This window comes from Castor canadensis, chromosome 15 (assembly GCF_047511655.1).
Source record: "Castor canadensis chromosome 15, mCasCan1.hap1v2, whole genome shotgun sequence".
Classification (NCBI taxonomy): Eukaryota; Metazoa; Chordata; class Mammalia; order Rodentia; family Castoridae; genus Castor; species Castor canadensis.
In genome coordinates this window covers 50,435,906-50,451,680 of record NC_133400.1, presented here as the reverse complement: position 1 = coordinate 50,451,680, position 15,775 = coordinate 50,435,906, and the positions used below count along the sequence as shown (strand labels likewise).

At 40.1% G+C, this 15,775-nt stretch overlaps 1 protein-coding gene, 2 non-coding genes and 1 pseudogene across 5 annotated transcripts in view; 1 reads left to right on the top strand and 3 right to left on the bottom strand.

Annotated features, from left to right (window-relative positions):
* The window catches only part of Pgbd2 (piggyBac transposable element derived 2), an 82,934-nt gene extending 74,376 nt beyond the window's left edge, over nt 1-8,558 (bottom strand). For all 3 annotated transcript variants that reach the window (XM_074056137.1, XM_074056136.1, XM_074056139.1), the window contains exon 1: nt 7,999-8,558. The gene's annotated coding sequence lies outside the window, so the exon portion shown is untranslated. The remainder of the gene's footprint in view (nt 1-7,998) is intronic.
* LOC109685330 (ubiquitin-fold modifier-conjugating enzyme 1 pseudogene) lies at nt 3,272-3,771 on the top strand (annotated as a pseudogene).
* On the bottom strand, nt 7,550-7,621 carry Trnae-cuc (transfer RNA glutamic acid (anticodon CUC)). The gene has a single exon. It is a non-coding gene; the product is annotated as a tRNA-Glu (tRNA).
* On the bottom strand, nt 7,931-8,036 carry Trnal-caa (transfer RNA leucine (anticodon CAA)). Its single transcript has 2 exons — nt 7,999-8,036; nt 7,931-7,976 (listed from the first exon to the last, which is right to left on the bottom strand). It is a non-coding gene; the product is annotated as a tRNA-Leu (tRNA).
* Nucleotides 8,559-15,775: the final 7,217 nt, after the last annotated feature.

The following is a 15,775-nucleotide window of genomic DNA, read 5'->3' as shown; positions in this document are numbered from 1 at the left end:
GCTTTTTCCATGTTATCACAACAATTCCTGAGGTACACATTCTAACATTACTTTGAATTACAAATAAGGAAAACTACTTCTCAAAAAGATTAGCCAACCTGTCTGAGATCACAATCCTAATCCAAAGTGGCTCAAGCCTAAACATAATTCCAAACATAACTTCAAATGCTCAGTTGTTCAGTCTTATTTTTCTTTTCTTTTCTTTCTTTTTTTTTTTTTTGTGCTCCTGAAACAATTAGTGATTCACTTTGGAGATATTTAGCAATCAATATGTTAAGTGTTTGAATGAATATATGTTTTCAGAAGGCACAGGGTTGTATTTTGCCTTCCATACTTTTCCCTGTCCCCCCTGGATCTTCTTTCCCAGCAGACCTGAGAAGTAAAGAAGCAGATAGATGGAGTTGATACTGATGATAACTTTCAAGCAGAGAGATAATAATGCAGTTACTGGGCACAGGGATGAATAAGTTCTAGAGAAACCCACCATTTGGCAGTGGCCAGGCCTGAATTTTGCCACTAAGGGACCTGTTAAGGGTGTGAGTTAATCACATAGAGGACCACAGGAAGAGACAAGGTAGCTATAAAGTGAGAGGGTAACAACAAGATGCCCTCTGGAAGGGTTCAGAGCAGCTGAGATAGTATGGTTCTCTGCAGAGCCTACAGCTAGGACAGAACAGCACAGTACCCAGGAACCCCTCTCCAGTGGGGTCTAGGATTTTATTCTGCTTGCATACTAACTAACAAGTGAACCTGCTAAGGTTTCATGGGGTTAACAGAAAACACAAGACTCATGGATCAGAAACAAAGGACTTATTACTCCAGCAACATGAATATCCAATGTCCTTAACGCCCAAGGGGTCAACCTAGGACGCACCAGTGTACACTATGCCTGCAGTAGGCAGGCACTGCATCTGAAAAGCACTGAGTTCAGAGAACTTGTCAATTTTATAGCAAGTAATAAGCAATCCTGCTCTTTGTTGGGGTGGGGTTAGGTATTACTTTATTCCTCAAAGTTGCTCACTAAAACACAACGCTAGCAAAGAACAGTCCTAGCAAAGAGCAGTCAGGGCTTTACATTCATAGCATATCCAGAAGGAATGTATGGGGACATTGAGGCCACATGGCAAATTGTTTCTCCCAGCACTGATTCATCTATGCCCCAGTTATCTCCCTAATGAGTGTGGTTATCTGCCTCCTTCCCTACTTATAGCCCAGTCCCACAAAGGCCATTGGCACCCCCTCTCACAGACCCCACTATATCTCACTCATGAAGTTCACATACAAAACAACCACTCTTAAATCTGGGGGCTGATCACTACTGATGGATGGATTAAGATAATGTGGTATTTATGTACAATGGAATTTTATTTAGACACAAAGAAGAATGAAACTTTGTCATTTGCAGGTAAATGGATGGATCTGGAGAACACCATCTTAAGTGAAGTTAGCCAGGTACAAAAGCCACATAAGTTTCTCTCATATGTGGAATATAGACCTAATACAAATACAGCAATATTATGAAAAACAGGTCACAGTAAGGGGAGGTCACATATGGGAGGAACAGGGTAAAAGAAGAAGATTAAGAAGGTGAATATGGCTAATGTACCCTCTATACAAGAATGGATATAGAATTTTTAAACCTGTTGAAACCACCATAAAAAGGGGACAAAGGCAGAAAGAGGAAAAATAGAGAAGATGAACCAATCCAGGTTATAATACACTTATACATGGAAATGTCAGAAAGAAACTCTATGTAGCTATCTTATACAAACAAAAATGTCATTTTTTTTTATTTTACAAAATCAGAGAACAGGAGGGCAGAACAGGACCTACCTGCCTGCCTGGGGGGTTGGTACCAGTGGGGAAGAGGGGAAGGTAGGAAAAGGTTGTGGGAGGGTGATTATAGTGCAAATACTGTGTATACATGTATGTATATGGAAAAATGATACCTGTTGAAACTGTTTTAGGAATGGCAGCAAAGCGGAATAAAGGAGAATGGTGAAGGGGGTGAGTTCAAGAATGACATATTTGATATATTGTAAGAACTTTTGTAAATGCCTAGCACAACAATAAAAAAAAAATCTGGGGGCTGAAATCCAAATCCTTCCCTCAGTGAACATGGAGACATGCTTAGGAACCAAAACATAACAAGTAAGTGTGAGAAGAGACAGTGTGTTAGCAATAAGTCAGGAAGAACACTGGGATGGCAGAAGTGGGCTTCTTCCTGAATTATAACTGCAGGGGGTTCATGCCACCTACTATGTAAAGGATGGTAATTTTTAAAATAATAATAATTATAGATTCATTGGAAGTTTCAAAGAAAATGACAGGTCCCAGTGTATGTCCATCCACTTTCTACCAATAGTTACAGTTTATATAATTAAAATAGGTACTTAGAAACTGCTTTGGCTAAAACTAAGTCCTCCTTTAGGCTCACAGGTAAGGAAAAGAAGGATGAAAGCCTAGCACTCCTGCCTCCATTTTGCATCTCTCTTTTGTCTTAAAACTTTGAGTCAGTCCCTTGCACATATGCATGTTAATCACTCAAGGAGTGTCTATCTAAAAACCAGCAATCAATACCCAATATATCTCATTTCCTATCAAGGCTGAAGGCACAGAGATAAGAGTAACTGAGGTATCTTAGGGTCAGATTTTGCAATGTCCTGTTACTGACCCTGAAAAAGGTAACTGGAAGTCCTGCAGTCATCTTGGATTCCAGGAATAGCAGTCTAGAAGACTGCTCACTCCATGATGAGATCACTCCAAAGCAGGAGCAATCATCTCATGGAAAATGGATTGTCCCTTCAAGAGATAAGGACTTCTTTGGGTCAGCCATCATGTGCAAACAGAACTGAAATAATGATCAACCAGATCACAGTTTAACCAAGACTGCTTAACTATGCATACCTCTGCCCCAGTACTTCCTCTAGTTAAACCTAATACTCACGTGAATAACCTAAGATGGACTGAGATACTTACTTTCCATCTTCCAAAACGGCCATTTTGATGAAAATCCTGCCTTTTCACTATGACTTTTATTTGCTTTCTTTGGGAGCAAGTGTCCAGACATGATGTGTTGGAACCCCTGAAATCAGGCCTCTGGCCTAGGACTCTGGGTACATAATTACAGTATCAAAACAAAGTCAGAAAGTTGACATCGGTATAATGTTGGATATAGGTCTACATCATTTTATCACACACATAGATTATAATCTTATATCCACCACCGCAATCAAGGTACAGAACAATTCCATGGTTGTCCTGGTCCAAGATGCCAGATGAGGACACCCAGCAGGTCGTGTCTGAGCTCCCAGTGCTAAAAACCAACGCTAGACCTCAGGATCAGGAGTTGTGGGTACAGCGACTAAAGGAGGAATATCACTCCCTTATCTGGCATGTGGAGAACAAGAATGCAGACAATGATTGGTTCCAACTAGAGTCCAACATGGAAGGGACCCAGTGGTTTGGAAAATGCTGATACATCCATGACCTCCTCAAATATGAGTTTGACATGGAGTTTGACATTTCTATTACATATCCCACTACTGCTCCAGAAACTGTAGTCCCTGAGCTGGATGGAAGACAGCAAAAATGTACAGGGGAGGCAAAATATGCTTGACTGATTACTTCAAACCTTTGTGAGCCAGGAATGTGCCTGAGTTTGGACTAGCTCATCTCATGGCCCTGGGGCTGGGTCCATGCCTGGCTGTGGAAACCCCTGATCTGACTCCAGCACAAAGAAATGCAACCAATGAAGGATCAAAAGTTTGAAAAATTATACTTTTATATTATCAAATAGGGAAAACCAGGATTCTTTGAAACGTATTTCCAAAATATGTTTCCAAAATAAACAACATAAATACTTTGTTATAAAAAAAAATAAACCCATCACAAAAGAGGACTGGCTCAGTGACTCAAGTGGTAGAGCGCCTTCCTAGCCAGCTTGAGGCCCTGAGTTCAAACCCCAGTACTGCAAAAAAAAAAAAAAAAAAAGGGAATGAAAAACAGATCAAGCTAAGGGGAGGATATTAACAAGAGGAGGATAAAAGAAGGAAATAAAGAAGGTGAATATGGCTGATGTACTTTCTATAAGAAGATGAATATAAAATTTTTTAAACCTGTTGAAATCACCATAAGAAGGGGAATAAGGTAGAAAGGAGAAAAATGGAGCAGATGAGTTTATACCTATTCTGAATATAATACATATCTACATGGAAATGTCATAATGAAATGCTACATACAGCTATTTTAAACAAACAGAAATGTTTTTATTGAAAATGGAGGACGGGAAGGTAAAACAGGTCCTGTCTGGGGGTTGGTGCCAGTGTGAGGGGGGAAGACACAAGGAAAGGGTATAGAAGGGTGAATATGGTGTACCCATGTACAAAAATGGAAAAATGAGATCTGTTGAAACTATTCTAAGGGGGAAGGAGGGATAAAGGAGAATGATGGAGGGGTGACTTTTTGTGTGTGTGTGAAGGGTTTTTCAAGATGGGAGCTCAAGAACTATTTGCCCAGGCTGCCTTTGAACCACAATCCTCCTAATCTCTGCCTCCTGAGTAGCTAGGATTACAGGCATGAGCCACAGGCACCTGGCTAGGAGGGGTGAATTTAACCTAAGATATATTGTTAGCACTGTCATAAATGTCACAATATACCCCAGTACAATAATAATATGATAATTTAAAAAGTAACTGCAGTAAAAACATTGATGTACAAATTTATTTTTTGATGGTACTAGGGTTTGAACCCAAAAGTTCATGCTTGCTAGGTAGGTGCTCTACCACTTGAGCCACTCCACCAGCCCATTTCTATATTGGGTATTTGCAAGACAGGGCCTCGTGAACTACTTACCCTGGGCTGGCTTCAAGTCATGTTCCTCTTTATCTTTGCCTCCTGAATAGCTAAGATTACATGCATGAGCTATTAGCGCTCAGCATCATACATAAATTTTGTGCAAACTTAAGTTTTCATTTCTTGGGGATAAGTGCTTAGGAGTGTTATTATTGGGTCATATGGTAAGCACAAGTTTAGATTTGTAAATATCTCCAGCATTCTTTCTGGACCAGCTATACCATTTTACATTCCCACCAGCAATATATGAGCGTTCATCTCTGCATCTGCACAGGCATTGGTGTTATACTTTTAATTGTAGCCATTCTCACAAGCGTGCACTGATATCTCCTTGTGATTTTGATTTGTACTTCAATAACAATGAACATATTCTTATTTTTTATTTGTTTGGATCTCTGCCTCCTGAATAGCTAGGATTATCTTTTCATGTCTTTGGTGCATTTTCTGATTGGATTGGCTTTATTTGGTTTTGATGGTACTGGGGCCTGGCACTTACTAGGCAGGTGCTCCAACTTGAGCATGAACCAGCCCTTTTTGCATTAGCTATTTTGGGGATAGTGTCTCACTTTTTCCCCAGACTGGTGATTCTCCTATTTGTGCTTCTCCTGTAGCTGAGATGACAGGCACACATGACCACGCCCAACTATTGATTGAGATGGGGTCTCACTAACTTTTTGCCGAGGCTGGCCTTGAACTGTGATATTCCCAATTTCCATCCCCCTATCCCCCCACCCACCCCCAATAGCTAGAATTACAGGTGTGAGCCACTGCCAACACACCTGGCAATTATTTGCTTTTTTACTGTTGAGTTCTCTGTATATCCTAAAAAAGAATCCTTTGTCAGAAATGTAGTTTGCAAACACATTTTCTATTTGGAGTGTGTCTTTTCATCTACTTAACGATCTTTCACAGAACAAATTTTAAATTTTGATGAGATCCAATTTTAGTTTCCTTTTTAGGATCATGCTTTTGTTGTCATGTCTAAAAATTCTTCACTAAATCAAAGACCCTGAAGATTTTCTCTGAAACATTTTGTAGTTTTATATGCTACATTCAAATCTATGATTTTTGAGTTAATTTTTGTATAAGATGGAAGCAGATTTTCAAATAAAGTATATTATTTTTTCTACTAATAAATTTTATCTACTCATGGGAGAAAATTTAGCATATGTGTAAAATTACAACAAAGAAAATTAAAGAATTTTAAAATCCTACCACAAGAGGAAGTCACAGTTACATATGGGTGTTTGTCCTTCCAACTTTTCAATTTTTTTCTCTCCCTTTCTTGTTTCACATTTGTAGATCCTTTTCAATTTCAAATCAGTAGGATGAGAGGGGCAATTTAAACTGAAACTTAAAGATTAGCTGGAATTTCACATTCTCTTTCTTCTTCATCCTTGGCCAGTTTTACAGAGGAGAAAGCTAAGGCTTAGAGAACATAAAACAGCTTCTCTTCAGTTAGGAAAGTACTAATAGCATTTGAACTCATTTCTCTCTGGCCACAGTCCTAGCTGTCACTCACTGTACTGTGCTCCACACTAGGCCAGACTGCTTATGATTCCTCTGTTAGGACACAGTACAGCAGAAGCAAACTACCCTTATTCTGTGAAGCCTCACTATAACTAACAGGGAGACAGAGTATGGGATAACATAGCACTGGCCTGGAGGTCTAGAAAAGGTGCTTAGGGAGAAATGATTAGTTTGGAAACAAAAAGAAATTGGCATATTGGACTCAATATTATTAATTTTTATGAAGTTAAACTTAAGGACTGCAAATGTAGGTCATGGTGGAGCACCTGCCTAGCACATGTGAGGCTCTAGGTTTGATGTTAAGCACTGAAGAAAAAGAGAGGAGGGAAAAGAGAGAGAGAAGAGAAAATGAGAGAGAAAAAGAAAAACAAAAGAACTCAATATTTAGAACTTAAATGTGATTTAAGTGTTTTTAATTAGTAACATATTTTCCACAGGCATTGTACTTAAAAATGTACAATGGAAATTCCTAGAAAGAAAGCAAAAAGCAGCCATGGGAGATATTTTAGAGACAAATGGGGGAAGTCTGAATGTTGATTGGTGGATGCATTAATACCAATGTTCTTCTGTGTTAATGGAATAATGTCAAATCTGCAACTTTCAAATGGAAGGGGGAAAGGGAATCAATACCTATGAATCCCTATCTTGAGAGCAAGAGAGAGAATTTGAGAAATATTAACCAGTGTTGAATCTAGGTAAAGAGAATAGTGGATTTGTTGCAGTGTAATTTTAATTCATTTTCAAAATAAAAAAAGTAGTTCTGAAATGGGGGAGAATTATCTGGCTTCTTTTCATATTAACAATTACCCAAGCTTTTGTGAGGAGCTAAAGTCTTCCTTAATCTGCCCTTTAGGTAACAGGTGCCATTTTAACAGCTTTCAGGAACTTAGGGAGAGTTTTTAAATTTCGTGGCAAAATTATAAAACCAGGCATTTGTGGCAGGTCCAGGGAGATCTTTTTGTATCATTTTGGGATACTGCAATTGCTCTTTCCTTAAGATACCTTATTTAAAGGTGAATGCTGGCGTTCAGGAGACATATAAAGACTCACTTCTGACAATGACAATTGCTTCAAAGAGAAAAGCAATGAACTCTTTCCTTTTTTTTTTTTTTTTCCAAATGAAATACCCATATGGAAAGGGATCTGTTGCCAAAAAAAAAATAGCTTCCCTGACCGGGAATCGAACCCGGGCCGCGGCGGTGAGAGCGCCGAATCCTAACCACTAGACCACCAGGGAAGACCTGGGGAAGGAGATTCTCCTGTGCTAGTCTAAATGCGTACTTTGTGACGCACATTGGTCACGTACATACGATTGAATAGACATCTTTGGCTGTGAGCTCCACCTTTCTTCCAACCTCACCCTCCCCTCTGATAGCGGTTTAGCTGCCCAGGCAAAGAAAGACAAATAAGTAGTGGAAAACAAAGGCAAGTAATAGAGTCTCGTTGTGGACATCTTCCCCACAGAAAAAAAGAAAAACACCAGCTGCCTTTGGAAAAGTCTTGGAAAGGGAAAAAGAAGATTTAAAAAAAAAAAAAAAAATCACTGTGTCAGAAGTGGGATTCGAACCCACGCCTCCAATCGGAGACCAGAACACCCACAGGGAAGGAATTTACCTTGAGTCTGGCGCCTTAGACCACTCGGCCATCCTGACACTTGAAACTGGTTGCTTGTTTTTTGCTTGCTGTCTGTGCCGGCCGAGGTCCTTCCCGGTGTCCCTGCCCACGGGCAGCCGCCGGGTGGGGACCGCATAGAACCATGTGTTGCTCGCGGGCGGTTCTTACTGAACGCTCCGGAACGCCGCGACTGCAAAGCAGCGGAGCATGGCGGCGCCGCTCCCCCTGCCGGAGCCAATCCGAGTTCCAGGGCCCAGTGACAACTGCGCAGGCTCCCCGATCCTGCGAAGCAAGAAAAACCTGCAGGAAAAGCAAAGAAAGAAACGGCGCAGGCTGCTCTCCAGCGGGCTGTGAGGCCACAGCCCGGACCCGGCGTCCGCTCGCATCCCGCTGCTTGGGGAATCTTGGGCATGTTGAGTTAATAACTAGCAAGCAGCTGAAAAACGCTCGCCGCAGAACGAGCGCAGACGATTGCTCCTGTTTTCATTAGCGCCGTTATTGTAAGGGCTTTCTGTCTTACTACTACCCATCCCTCAAGGTTCCTCCACCAAAGTACAGACACAGGGGGAGATAATAGGGGACCCAGCGCGCTGGGGTCAGGAGTTTTCTGGTCCGAAGGGCGGGGTGTGGACTGGGTTTGGATGAGAGAAACCCAAGCATCATTTGCATAACAGTAAAGAAGGGTGAAAAAATATAAAGTGTGCTTTAGCAGGGGAGTGCACTGCAGAACAGCTCTGGAAGGGTCCTCCTGGTGAGCTGTGTAGTTTCCCCTAAAACCAGAAACCTGCATTTCTTCCTTCCCTCCCCTCGTCTTCCTCATCCTTTTCTTTTGTTCAAACTTTGTTGCCACTGAAAAGGCGAACAGAGAACTCTGGTGAAATAACTGGCTAATGAGATAGACAATCAGTACAAACAAATACAGGCTGTGAGAAAAAAACAAAAGCAAGGCAATGAAATGGTAGAAAAATTCTATATTTAGACTGGGTTGTTATAAGTAATGTCTCACTAAGGTGACTTTTGCTATAATATTTTTCAAAAATTAAGATACATGACTCATGTAAATATAAAATGTGTGTGTCAAAGTTGTATTCAATTAATTAATGATGTTAATACTTTTAACTTGGCTAAGAGGAAACTTTTAAAATGGCTAAGAAGACTTCTATTCAATTCAAACTATTGCAGTAGGGGGAAGAAATTATGCTCAACTCCAAATACAACAAAGACAGCTGGGGAATAGTCAAGGAGCAGCGTGGCCCACAGTGGATGGAAAATTACTAAGTGGAGACATCAAGGATAAAAAGATTCTTTCTAAACAGGCCTTACAAGATTCTTGCAAAGGGCTAAAACATTAAAGGCACTGGCTGAGGAACTTAAACTTAGATAAAAATATGATCAGATAGTAAGGTGAGAGGATTCTTGTTAAACTAATCAGGAATCTTCTAAGATTGGACTGGACATACCAAAGACAGAATGGAGATGGGGGTGGGGCGGAAAACAGGGACAAGGTCTGGGCCTAGACAAAAAGAGAACAGGGGAACTAACTAAAGTATGGTTAGTAGCAGACCTGTGTCATGTTACAACCATACAAAAGAAAATTTAAACAGATTTTTAAAAGAAATCATTATAATCATTCAGACAAACAAATGCTGTAAAGAAGTTGCAAGTAGATGCAAGAGGAGGAGTTAATATCTTAAATGTAACAACTGTGTTTAAACTTCTGTGTGTGTGTGTGATGTTTGATGTTCTCTCTCTCTCTCTCTCTCTCTCTCTCTCTCTTTCTCTCTCTCTATGTAAGGAAAGCTGACCTCCTATCTCAGCTTCTCAAGTACCGAGATTATAGAAGTGAGCCACCATGCCAGTCCTCATTTCTACAAACAGAAATCATTTGCATTACTATTGGTTTTCTACAAGTTAACCTCTGTCCCTACAGACCTATAAAATTGCCCAGTCAATGGAAGTCAATGAAAGACACACATGTCTATGGAATCACATAATCTCCAACAGATCTGCTATACAATACCAAACACTACACAGAAAGCACACCTATTAATCTCTTTTGTCTACTTTCAAGTTTTGAATAATGTTTTCCTTCTTTACGTTTTATTAAATCATATTTATGGGATTCATTGTGATGTTTTCACATATGTATACATTGTGGAATGAACAAAAAGGCTAATTAATATACCTACCATCTCATTATCACTTCTGTGTGGTGAAAATATTTAAAATCCACTCCTAGCAATTTTGAAATAAGCAATGCATTATCATTACCTATAATCACCATGCTCTGTAATAAATCACCAGAAATTATTTTTCCTGTCTAACTGAAATTTTGTACCAATATCTGCCTTTTCCCCATCCATCCCACCCCCATGTCCCAGCCTCTGGTAATCACCATTCTACTTTCTACTTCTATGAGTTCCACATTTTATTATTTTTTAAATAATTATATAGGAGGAATTCATAGTGACAGTTCCAATTGAACTTATATTTTACCTTATTTATATTGCCCCCATCTTCTCTCCCCCTCCCCCCCTCCCCACACCACTTAAAATGAGTTCCACATTTTAGATTCTACTTATATATGATATCACATAGTATTTGTCTTTCTGTGCCTGGGTTATTTCACTTAGTATAAGGTCCTTTAGGCTCATTCATTTTGTCACAAATGATAGAACTTCATTATTTTTTGAGGCTGATGTATACATACCACATTTTTTATTCATTCATCCCTTGATAAGCCCTTCAGTTATTTTCATATCTTACCTATTGTGAATAATGCTGCAATGAACATGGGAGTACAGAAGTCTGTTCCTCATACTGACTTGGATACATATCTTGTAGTGAGATTGCTGGGATCATATAGAATTCTATTTTTAGGTTTTTACTGTAAGGTTTTTGTTTGGAGCAGTACTGGGGCTTGAACTCAGGGCTTCACATTTGCAAGGCAGGTGTTCTAACACATGAGCCATGCCTCCAGCCCTATTTGTAGTTTCTGAGGAAACTCCAAGTGTTTTCCACAGGCTGCAGCATTATGTCCTATCAACAGTGTACTTCCTTTCCTCCACATCCTTGCATTTTTGTGCATAAGTAGTTGTTCAAATTGTGTGTGTCTGCAATGAGTGCTGAGAGTCCTATTCTGTCACCTTGATCTACCCCCAAAGTAAGATTTTTTTTTTTTTTCACTTCACTTTAGAGTCCCTTCCTGAAGGGAGGAAGTGAATGTTGGGGGAGGAGGAGAGTTGTTTTCTCTCACCTTTACAATATGGTAATACCCTGGAGTCTCCTTAGCCTTCAGAGTTTTCTGCATCCTTACCTCACCTCATAGTCTTTCCTGTTCCCCAGCTACAAGCCTTTTCCTCAGTGTGATTGCTCTGCCTTCCTTCCACATTGCCCAGAAAGCTCCCTGGCACTAGCAGAGCTCCTAGAGGCCAATGACTCCAGATTGCAGCAGCAAATAAAAGTATCTATCTTCAAAAGGCTCACACTCCAGAAGGGAAAGACCTAAAATAAAACAATTATTGTTGGGTGGTGATAATTTAAAATAAAGCAGAAATAGAGGTTGGAGAAAAATGCAAGTGGTTCAGAAGGTCTCTCAGGATATGGCACTTGAGTAAAGATTTGAAGATAGTCAAAGAATGACTAGATAAAATATCTGGGGGAAGAAGTTGCAAGAAGAGGGAAGAGCAAATACAACGGCCAACAAAATATGAAAAACAATATGGCTGGAACTGAGTGAGAGGACTTGATGCCAGGCTTTTTATTGACACTGAGTGGTGTAAACTTGGAAATTCTGAATGAGGCTACAATAAAAGCAAAGGCAGTTAAAAAAAAAATTAGGTGCCAGATATATTTGAAAACACAGGCTCAGTTTAGAAATGGAGCAAATGCTCCACTGAGGCTAAGCAGAACAGGGGCTTTTTTTAATAAGAAAAGAAGTGAGTGAGCTTAACATTCTTTTGAGAAGATAAAGAGGATGGGGGTTAAGTCCAGCGTTTAGAAAGTGGTAAAAATCATAGTGGTTGTAAATTTAAGTCCATCAGAATTTCCAAGTTAAGAGCCAAACTGACCAATCTGGTATTTCTCAAATCTTGCAAAGTATTGTTAGATTCTGGAAAATTACTTCCTCTGGCAGATTCAGTTCTTCATGTAATGGTAATTTACCCCTAACAGAAAAATCTCTAAAGCTTAGAAGAGAATTTTTGTTCTCGTTTTGATCATTCTGCAGCCATTTCTATTTTTGTTATTTGTGAAGAGGACAGTTCTGGGATGTCTGATAAATTCTTACCTGCTTTTCAAGGATCCTCTAGTTACTGTATGGAGTAGACAGTAGAGCACAAAAGCAAAGCAAGGAATTCAGTTGGGAGATACTGCAAGCCACCTTGGACTGAAATGGATGCAGCAGGTCAGATGGTGACAGGCTGTTAAATTTTGGGTATATTTTGCAGGTAGAGATAATAGAGTTTGTTGTCATTTAACAAGTGAAGGAGTCACATATAACTTGAGGATTTTGGACCTGAGTAATTAGAGGAATAGATTCACTATTTACTGACCAAGAGGTTGTTTAAGAGGGTAGATGGCACAGGAAGATCAGGTTTTAATCTTTGAGTTTGAAATGCCTTTTCGTGATGTCAAGTAAGCAGTTAGGTACAAGCTTCTGGAGTAAAGTGGAAAGGTCCAGGTTGGAAATGCAAATTGGAAGGCTATTGGTCAACAGATGGCATTTGAAACCATGACACAGGATTAGTTTTCGTGACAAGTATAGACCAAGGACAGAGATCTCCAATAAGTAGAGAAAAAAAGAGGAAGCAACAAGACTAAGAAAGAATAGCCAGTAGGAAAGAAAGAAAAACAGAAGTGTAGTGTCATGAAAGCCATGTGAGAAGAGAGTGATTGGGTGTCCAGTGCTTAGAGGGGAGGAAGATGAGGAGCCGCTAGAGTGCGGTTCTGGTAAGAATGTAAGACAGGAGGTAGTGACAGCAGACATTAATGTCATTTGGGAGTCATTCTGATGCAGAGGGGATCAGTAAAATGCAGTGTTAGTTGCAGGAGATCATGGGTTCAGGGAAGAGTTAAGGTTTGTTTGAAACAGATACATGATGTGCAACACTGATGGGAATGAGCCTGTGTTGTTCGACTTTTCAATGTTTTTGAACTGTTGTGAAACTCAGAGACCTCAAAAAATTATTTTTAAGTTTTTTACATTGAGGTTAAACTAACAATGCAAAATTAACCACTTAAAGTAAACAATTCAGTGGCACATAGTACATGAGCAACCACCATCTCTACTAAGTTTCAAAATACTTTCATCACCCTAAAAACATGTGACGTGCCGATGTGAAATACTGTGGGCTGGTGTCCAGGGTCCTGGCCTTCACAGGCCAAGGACTTGGCTCCTGAGGCAGCTGATTGATTTGTGAGCCAAAGCCATACACAAAGTAGGATTTATTAGAAAGAAAGGAAAGGCTACAGCTAGAGCAGTGCAGCAGAGCCCCAAAACCGGTGGCTCACTGCTCAGGTGAAAGCTGGGGCATTTATGGATGTTTTAAATCTAGGTTTGGGTAAGGGTTAGGCAGGCTCTTTTCACTGGCCATGGATTCACAGGCTTTCTTAGATGAACTGGTTTGTTTGCCCCTTATTGGCAGGGAGGGGGGAACAACCTTGACAGCATTTTGCTCATCAGCCCTGTGATGATATATCTGTGGCCCCGTATCTCCTCTTCAGGATGCAAGAATGCAGGTTTATAACTCCTTCTCAGGATGCAGGAATCATAGTGCTCTCCATGGGGGGATGGGATACTCACTCATCTGCCTTAGGTCTCTAGACCCAACACAAACCTATCAAACAGTTCTTCCACATTCCCCCTTTCTGCGGCCCCATGGCAACTACCAATCTGCTTTCTATTTCTGGATTTGCCTTGTATGGATATTTCATATAAGTGGAATTATAGTATGTGACCTTTTGTGTGACACTTCTTTCCCTTAGTAAATGTATTGAGATTCATGTATAATGTAACATGTAGCAGCATTTCTTTCCTTTTTATTTATATTTTGTTGTATATATACACTGCAATTTCTTTCTCCATTCATTGATGGGCATTGGGCAACTTTGCCTATTGTAAATACCACCGTTGTGAATATATATGTGCATCTGCTTGAGTAGCTGTTGTCGATTTTAGGGTGTGTATACATGCAGAAGCAGAATTGCTGAATCATATGGTAATTCTCTGTTTAACTTTTTGAGGAACTGGAAAACTATCTTCCACAGTGGCTAAACCATTTTATATTCCCACCAGCAATGTATGAGGGTTTTGCTTATTTGTTTGGTTGAGACAGGATCTAGCTATGTAGCCCAGACTGGCCTAGAATTGCCAATCCTCACTACCTCCTAAGTGCTGGATTACAGGTGTGTGCCACCATGTTTAGCACTATATAGAAAGTTTCTAATTCTCCAAACTTGTTTTCCGTTATTTTGAGTGATAGCATCCCAGTGAGCCTCATTATTTTGATTGATAGCTAGCCAAGTGAGCTTCACTGGGGTTTTGATTTGCATTTCCCCTTGACTTATATTGGTACCTTTTCACATGCTTGCTGGCAATTTGAAGCTGTTTTTTTGAGAAATGTCTATTCAATCCCTTTGTCTATTTTTCAATTGGGTTGTTTTTCTTTTTGGTATTAAGTTGTAAGAGTCCTTTGGAGAGTCTTACATTGTATATTAAAACCTGATTAGCTATGTGACAATGTATTTCTCTCCTTCTTTAGGTTATCTTTTCACTTTCTTCAGAATGTCCTTGATACATAAAAGATTTTAATTTTGAGTAAGTGTAATTTATCTGTTTTTCTTTTGTTGTTTGTTCATGCTTCTGATTATATATCTAATAACCCAGTCACTCAGTATTTGTTGAAACTATTTTCCACCATTCAAAATTGGCCATAGATATATGGGTTTGCTTGTACGCTCCACTCTGTTCCATTGGTTTTCATGTCTGTCTTTATGCCTGTACCATACTGTTTTGATGACTTTTGTTGTCGCTTTTAATAAGTTTTATGAATCCTCCAACTTTGTTCTTTTTATTCAAAATTGTTTTGGCTATTTGGAGGACCTTACTATTCCATATGAATCCAAAGGTTAGCTTCTGTATATCACTTTGGGTGGTATTGATTCTTAACAATAGTAAGTCTTTCAGTTTATGAACATGGGTTAATTTCCCACTTACCCACTAGGTTATCTTTTTGTTAGGTGTTTTTTGTTTGTTTGTTTTTGGGGGTTTTTTTTTGGCAGTACTGGGGTTTGAATTCAGGAATCCCATCACCTGAGTTCTTCTCACCCATTAAGCCAACCAAACAAAGCCCTTTACCCCCACAAAACAGCATACAGGAAGCCACATTTTACTGAGAGCAAACCAGATTTCCCTCTTCACCAGGAGGCAAAGGCATGAGTGGTCTGGATGCCCACTTTCTAACCTTTCCTGCGCCCACTTCCCTGAGTTTCAAGTATTTTCTTTCCCTGGGTATTTGCATAGGAAACACCTTCACTTCTTTTGCAACTTCATTTCTTCTGCAACACACCGATGGCACAGGTGCAAGGGATCTCTACTACAGCCTGGATGATAACCGAGGTATGTCTGCAAATTGCAATTTCCCACAGCATTAGGCAGCGCGGAGAGACCAAGGACCCCGGCACCGGGCCTGCCGCTCTCCACTAGCGCGAGTTGTGCGACGGTCATGCCTGGTGGCGCACTGGGGAGTTGGCGCCGCCGCACCCAGCGCAGCTCGGA